The sequence below is a fragment of the Arachis duranensis genome, chromosome 10 (genome assembly GCF_000817695.3).
Source record: "Arachis duranensis cultivar V14167 chromosome 10, aradu.V14167.gnm2.J7QH, whole genome shotgun sequence".
NCBI lineage: Eukaryota > Viridiplantae > Streptophyta > Magnoliopsida > Fabales > Fabaceae > Arachis > Arachis duranensis.
Window position 1 is genome coordinate 17,956,442 of NC_029781.3, and position 8,614 is coordinate 17,965,055.

The window sequence follows — 8,614 nt, forward strand, 5'->3', positions numbered from 1 at the left end:
AGCTCTCGTTGAAAGTATAGCTTCTAAACCAACAAAAATTCTTTCGTACAAAAACTTGTTTGTCACTTAAGGAGAATAATATAAATAATAAGATAGTGGTTTATCACATAATAATCCCCTCTTATAGAAATTCTTATTTTAGTTGTGGTCTTATTTCCTTTTAATCGGTCAAACACTGAGTTAGTTCATTAATTTCTTAGAAAATTAAAGCAATTATTACTATACTGTGTACTTGTTTCATACTTGTTCCTTCTTCAAACGTGGAAATCAATTCAGAAGTGTTTTTTAAATCTTTAAAATGAGGATATTTTAGATAATCATTTTATCATATTGTTATACTGGGAGGTTGTATATTATATTTTGTGTATTGTTATGGTATCAAAGCTATATAAGTTTTTGATATCAGAAATTCAATCCTTTTAAGTTTAATGATGTTTCTTATAAAAAGGGCCATTACTTTTCATTCAACCCTCCAGAGTGACGATGGACACTAGCCTAAAGATTATGAAGGTCCCATGTTTCTTATGCTTGGCTTGATAAGTTTTATTTTGAACACTTGATCTTTTCTCTTATGTGAAATTTTTTCTTTGTTAATTGCTATATTCCACATATTTTAACCTTGAAACGCATGCTTTTGGACAATACTAAAATTTTAGTGTTCAAAATTGTGTTTGAAATTTTCTTTTCTCTGAACTGATAACTGTGGAACTCAAATAATATTTGGGTTAATTGCTATATTATGCATATTCTGGCCTTGAAACACATTGTTTTTTACAATACTACAACTTTTTACCTTCAAAATTATGTTTGACATTGGCTTCTCTTTGACCTGATAACTATGGATATGTAATACTGTATGGAATATCCAATCAAACAAATAATTACACTTTTCGTCACTAGGGAACTGAATGCAATATTAACAGAAGAATATAAAAAAGAAATATTCTGAATCTCTATAATCAACAGGTAAGAGCTTTGTGCTATCCTTTTTCCTAATCTCTGGGCTTATCCCAGAAATTATTCTCATTAGTTAACTATAACTACAGAACAAGGATGGTGGATGGGGTTTCAGTATTGAAAGTCTAAGCACCATGTTTAGCTCTGTCTTGAATTATGTTGTTCTGAGATTGCATGGTGAGGGACCTAATCATTAGAGGAAGGAACATGGAGAAGGCACATAACTGGATTTAATCACATAGTGGTACTAGCTACTTACATAATATTATGGGGAAAAATGTGGCTTTTAGTTAAAATCTTAGCCTATCTTTGAGTCTCTTTATTTTTAATTTTAAATTTTCATTATATAGATATTAAGACATTTTTAATGATTTTACTAATGTATATGGTATACTTGTTTATTTTCTAGGTTTTGATTATAGGTTCTCGGGGCACATGAATGATAGGAAATAATTCCATGCCCCTTGAGATATGGCTACTTCCATATTTGCTTCCATTTCATCTAGATTATTGTACTTTATTCTAGTTAATTATCCATCAATCTTATCAAAGAGAATACATGAACTAATGAATGGGTAAAAATATTTTTAACAACTATCCACTTAAGTTGTTATTGATGTTAATGAGTTGTTACTTAAATGATAGATTGTCTCCAAGAGTTCATTTTTATTTCATGCTTCATAGTTGAGTGTTTCTTATCAGGAAGTTTACAAATGGATCAAGTTTATGATATGATTAGCTTTTGTATATTAGTTAGACATTCTAACCCAGAAATAGAGCAAATTGCACTATGGTAGTGAGAACTCCTTTCAACCTAAACACGAAAGCTGATCTTGTTGCTGGAGAGATACATATATCATTTTGAGTTGAACAAGATGACTTAACATAAAATTTTACAAAAACCTTCTGATGTAAAATTTGTGCTAGAATTTATTTGTTGTTCAATCTGGAAACCTTTGTGTTGTGATCAAGTACTGTATATCATGGTTACTGAATAAAAGGCTAATATAGTGGTATGTGTTCAGGAGTTCATGCGGTGTATGCAGTTCTTATTCCTTAAGAATGACTTCTATTATTGATTACTTACATAGATAATCATTTTAAAATTAGTTGTCTATGTTTATTGTAATTTTTTTGGGTGAATTATCTTAAAAACTGTTTAATGTTATATGTATTTTTTACTTTGAGGTATATTTTTTGTAATGTACAAGAAGAATGTGGTGTCGTTGCCGGATGGTCTATTTGTCCATGTCCTACTTATATGACAAGAGGTTTGTTGGTTTAATCACACCAACAGTGTTATCTTTGAGAAAAGAGCTCTATAACACACCATATTATGATATAGAATGGGATAAAGCTCATAATTTGTGTGCTAAGGTTAGTGATGCTTGTAAGTTGTGAAAACATTTTGAGCCTCCACCCTTAGAATTTTCGTTTTTTAGTTAACAATTGCATGGAAATAGAATCTGCACTTTGTTCCTCGTATTGGCTTCTTTTTCTCGTCAAAATCATATGTTAATTATATTGTTAAATTGATACCAGAACTTATATCCAAGCAAAATCGGTTACTATTGTTTATGCCCACATAATACCCATCTACAAACTACAATGGCAACCATCATGTCACTATTATTACTGGCTACTTTGTTTGCCATCCCGTTATCAACCAGGTAATTACTAGGATACTTCTTATGTGCTTATCATTGTCCTTAGAATAATGCCATTGTAAACCACCATTATAGCATGTTATCTCCATTTTAAAGCATTGATTCTCCCAAAAGCTTTAACTGATAGGTGATAATGCAATAATAGCTTTTATATATTTAATGTCCTCTGTTGTTTGAATTTTAAAATTTTCCTTGGCTTGAAGTTTGAGCAATGCAGAGGCTCATTCCTTTTGTGATGAAATTAAACTGTGTGGAAGAATGTAAGTGAGAAGTGTCAGACTGTTGGAAACTCCGTCAATGGGGCATAGCAAATTAGCATTTGATTTTTCTAAAATTGTTAACTACCAATTTAATTGTGCTAATAAAGATAATATTACAAGAGGATTGTCTTTGTTTTCATGTATGAAGACTTGTACTATCCTCATCCATTCATTCAAGATGCTCTTTGGGCCACTTTTACACAAGATCTTGAGCCATTATGATGCATTAGCCTGGAAAAAAGTTGAGAGAAAAGACTCTAACGACTGTAATGAAGCATATACCCTATAAAAATGAGAATATTTGGTATATTTGCATAGGTCCTGTAAACAAGGTAATTTTTGAGAGGGACTTGATTAGCAAAAATACTGACAGTTTTTATTCATTTATTTTTGGGGATAAAAATGTAATAATAATTATTTTATTTATGTTGTTTTGCACGGTTCTCAATCAGGTGTTGAATATGCTCTGCTATTGGATAGAAGATCCAAATTTAGAGGACTTCAAGTTGCATCTTCCAAGGCTTAATGATTATTTGTGAATTGCTAAAGATGGCATGAAAATGCAGGTCCATATATTAGTCAACCTATTCACTCTTATTAGAGTGATTAGAAGATGTTTTTAATGTAATTGGACATATCCACAGATGATTAAGAATGATATAGGCTTAAAATTGATATTTATATGGTGCAAAATAATATGTGAAACTATTATTGTAGCATTATTGAGTATTTCTTAAGGTCATATAATAGTGCCTGTTAAAGCTTATATCACGAAATTTACTTGTAACCAATTTTTGTTGCAGGGATACAATGGAAGTCAACTATGAGATGTTGTATTTGCTATCCAAGTAATTATTTTATTTAACCTCCTTGAAGAATATGGCCAAACTATTAAAAAAAATCATTCGTTTATTAAAAAATCACATGTAAATTTTACATTTTTATTACTATTATTGCATCGGTTCACCCTTGTTGATCAACATTTCTCATTTTTTTTCTTCCAAAAGGTTTTAGAAAATTGTCTAGGTGATCTTAATTATTGGTGCCGTCACATTTCCAAAGGTGTTTGGCCTTTTTCAACTAAAGATCATGGATGGCCGATATCTGACTGCACATTTGAAGAACTAAAAGTAATTATTGATTGAAAAAAGTAGAAAATATTGTACTTGTTTAATTTGTTCTACCATTTTGATAAATATGCTACTTTTCAGGCTGCTCTATTACTTTCCAATTTTCACCAAAGATTGCTAGTGAGGCAATCGAAGCAGAGAGGCTATATGATGTTGTTAATGTCGTGCTCTCATTGCAGGTAATAGACTCATCATGGCTGAAGCTAGAATATCTGAGTAGTTTGAGCAAATAAATCATTGATAGATTGGTAGAAGAAGATCTTCATTTTATCTTTTTCTTTCTTGTAAAGATATCGTATCCACTCTCTATTTAACCTTTTCTTTCTCATTAATTTGTTCATTTTTCTAACAATATTTATTTATTTATTTATTTTAAATATCTTGTGTGTCTGACTGTGATCCACGGTGTATGAGAAAATAGCTTTCTTAAAATTTGTTGAATCTCTTTGAAAAATCAATGTTATTATCCAGAGATGTATTTATTTATTTATTGAATTTTCCTAACTCTTCAGAATAACGATGGTGGCTTTGCAACATATGAACTCACACGATCATATAGATGGCTGGCGGTAACTTTCTTTTATGAATAATTAGAAATTAGCCCATTTGAATTATACCATGTGAATAATAAAGTATGAAAATCTACTACAATGTAGTCAATTATCCCTCTGCCATATTCTCTTAAAACTAATTTCTCAATTTGTCAAGCACATGTATTTGAAGTTATGCAAGAAAAGCTAAAACTTTGAAATTATTGTTTGTGAACAAAAATTTTTGGCCTTTCCTCTAGATTTTGGAATTACAGCTGATGAATTGATCCTAAAAATTTAGGAAGTTGATTTTGGATTAAAATTAGATTCACACTTAGATGAATGCTTTCTCTTTTGTCAGATAATAAATCCAGCGAAAATTTTTGGCGATATAGTTATTGATTATTGGTAAGTTGTCAAATGCTTGTTCAGTATAAATTTTTGCATTCCTCTTTCTACCCTTTAACCCATCATTTGAATTTTTTAATATTTCTATTTGTTATGTGCTATAGTTATGTGGAATGTACATCAGCCTCTCTGCAAGCATTGGCATTAGTTCAAAAATTATATCCCATGCATCACCAAGAAGAAATAAGCTGATGTATTAAAAAATCCACTGTATATATTGAAAGCGTTCAAGCTTCGGATGGTTCATGGTTGGCTACTCCCTTTTTGAAAACCACTATTTTCAATTTTTTTCTATTGATTTGATGGTTAATTTATGCATGTTTTGGTTTCGCTCTCTTGCTTTTAGGATGAATGGAACTTTATTAGTTTAGTAGACCTCTAAACCACTCAAATCTGGTTAACAGGTATGGTTCATAGAGAATTTGCTTTACCTATGCCACATGGTTTGGGATAAATGGGTTGATTGTTGCTGGAAATAGTAACAGTGATTCTCTAGCCATATGCAAAGCTTGTGAATTTCTGCTGTTTAAGCAACTTTCAAATGGTGGATGGGGAGAGTTATTTGTCTTGTCAAAACAAGGTTAATTTTACTATTTTTAAATGCCAATATCATTTATTTTTCTTCTTAGAAATCCCTAAAATTACTATGCATTTTCTTGTGGGAGAGTTTTTTCTGAGTAGTACATTCATAAACATGATAAAGAAGTTGCTGAGATTATAACTTTCTGAAAAGTGTGTAGGAAGAAAAAGAGAGTATAAGACGATGAATTTTATGAAAATAATACAATTTTGATATAACGTGTTGTATTTTGTTTTTAAGTAACATTCAGTTAGAATACTCTATTACTTTCAGGAATCTAAAGGATGAGAGTTATAGTTATGTTTCTTCCAATGTCTATTTTTCAAGTGTATTCAAATCTTGAAAACAACAGGGCTTATATCGTAAATACATTGTGGGCCTTACTAGCTCTCATTACTACCGGACAAGTATATATACAGCAAAATATTTGATACTTTTGTGTTGCTGCCATGGTTTTGAACTTATTAGTTTATTATTGCACCAAATCCATTCTTCATTGAGGTAGGATAATTTATCACTTTAACAGTTTTTAAAAATCTTAAATAGCTTATACATATCCCACTTATGTTGATGCATGTATTATATAAAACCCATGGTAATCACTACAAGAAAAAGCAATATTTGTAACAAAAAAAATTGTTACAAAAATCGAAATTTTGAAACAAAAGGATTTTGTAACAAAAAAGGGGTCGTTGCAGTATGTCCTGTTACAAAAAGTTTTTGTAACAAAAAATGGAACTGTTACAATTCAAAGTAATATATTGTAACAAATTTTTCTGATACAAAAAACCAAAAGTCGTTACAAAAGTGATAACAAATTTTGATCTTCAAAATATTTTGTGACAATATATTTTTTTCTATCATAAAATTTTGTTACAAAATATAACTTGATTTTGTAACAATTTTTTTTAGTTACAAAACACTATTTATTTTATAATAATTATTTTAATACAAATTACACACATAATTTGCCAAATTATATTATTTTTTAATTAATTAATATATTAACTAATTTACTCAACAAGTCAACATTTATATAATATATAATAACATAAATAGTTCAAATAGCTTTCATTTAACTAAGATTGTTTTATAAATTTTTAACATATAAACTTTAAAGTACAAACTAATAAGACACATTGAAAAACCCTAATGAACTAGATAGATACATAGGACAAGAAAAACAAGGAATTATAAAACTCCAAAATATAAACTAAAAATTACAAACTCCATTATGTTCATACATCTCCATTCAAAAATAGTGAAGCATTATGTATCAAGTTGTATAACCGTGGTGATTGTAGAACAAGCTAAGCCTCTCAACATCTCTAATGTATATAACCTGTTTTGTTTTCTGTTGAGAGATAAGGACCTCCTGAATTCGGCATCATGATAGAGTTTGCACTGGGTGTAAGAAGGCCAAAATCTAATAACTGTATTAGAGAAGAAAATCTGGTGTCACACTATTTTAACATTGAAGTGCTTTATTTACTTCTGGCATGTCAATCAAATATAGAAGATGATAGTTCTAGTGAGAAAAGAAATGTTTTCTTACTTTAGCTACAAAGTTCTCATCTAACATAATATTTCTTGAGCTGATGGAGACATGATATGCCAGTGGATCATTAAAAAGAAACAAGTACTTCTGCAGCTACAATCAACACAACAAAAGCCCAAAATTAGAATCATGTTTCACAACTTTTGTGAAACGTTAAATAATTTGTCACAGATATAAGTGACAAAACAGCTTCATATATTCATGTTTCTACAATCATATCGGTCAAAAGAAAGAACTCAAAAATAGGCCAAGTCATACAGAACTATCTTGTAGATATACATTTATATATATATATATATAAAACTAATTTACACTCGCTTCCATGAAACCAAGTACGATAGTTTCCAATATTTATTTTATCATAAATTCCAAGAATGAGAAATGTTAAACAGTTACAGCTTAGCAGGGATGCCACACATCCAATAGCAATTCATGAACTCAATGAGACATTAACTTTTCATAGTCCTCAATTTATTTGCATTAGAAAAATATGATAAGAAGAGTGCAGTTTTAAGTCAAAACACATTAGGCAAATTTGGTTCTTTGACAAGCTTTTGTTTAAAGAGCTTACTAGTGCTGCTACAACTTCATTAGCAATCTGCAACCTCATCCTCCAATTTAAGGGAGTCTTCAAGGGATCTACCAGCATTCAAACATTGAAATAAATAAATAAATAAAAATAGTTCCAATTATTATTGAGAGGCTCCTCTAAAATCCTTCTAATTTCTTTCAAAATTTACCATTGAGATGCTCTTTTAAGCTTCCATTCTCTATGTTATCAAATATGAGCAGTCTGCAGAAATAACCCAAAGGCAACAAGAAACCAGTTAAAAAATTTGCTTTACCTATCAAAGCTGAGGACTCTGGCAACTTGTGAAACCTAGAGACAGAGGCAAAACAGAGCCATTTTCCCAAATCCCTATTAGCAGCTTTCTTGTTTTCTTTTCCATTCGCGTTACTCTTCACAACGGACCTTGGCGATGGCGACGAACTCCGGAGGCGGCGGCGCAACAGCAACGGTGGGATTGGAAGCAGCAGCGATAATTGGGCGTACAACAACGATGAGAACTCCTCCTCCCCCTCACATTCTGTTCGTTTTCCCCCTTTTCTGTCTGCGATGATGATGGCAACGGGACCTGGTAGTAGTGGCGGTGGATTAGTAGTGACAGAGGTAAGGCGCAACGGCGACAGAACCCTTGGCGGCAAGACGCGACGGCTTCATGGCAGCAGAGTGCGGCGATGAGATCCCCTTTCAGGGGTGGATAGTGGCAACATTGAAGGCTCTATGACAGGAGTAACCCGACAGCGACAGTGGAAGCTTTAGTTGCAGCAAGAACGGTCTCCAAGGGCGACGGCGGGGATGGTAGAAACGACCCACAGCGACAGCAGCGGCGTCCTCTTGCAATATCTCTACTCCTCTACATCACTCTCCTCTCTCTGATTTTTTATTTCTGAAATTTGTTACGTTGAAGGGGATGAAATGTGGTAGGGTGTGGCTGAGTGATGGTATCTTGGTAAGGAAGC

General features: G+C 31.7%; 1 long non-coding RNA gene and 1 pseudogene across 1 annotated transcript; one reads left to right on the forward strand and one right to left on the reverse strand.

The window, feature by feature from the left end:
* The first annotated feature begins 428 nt into the window (after positions 1-428).
* Positions 429-8,614, forward strand: part of LOC107469334 (cycloartenol synthase-like) — a 9,681-nt pseudogene continuing 1,495 nt past the window's right edge.
* LOC107469342 (uncharacterized) lies at positions 6,672-8,608 on the reverse strand. Its single transcript, XR_008004073.1, has 4 exons — positions 7,936-8,608; positions 7,662-7,729; positions 7,088-7,183; positions 6,672-6,965 (listed from the first exon to the last, which is right to left on the reverse strand). It is a non-coding gene; the product is annotated as an uncharacterized LOC107469342 (long non-coding RNA).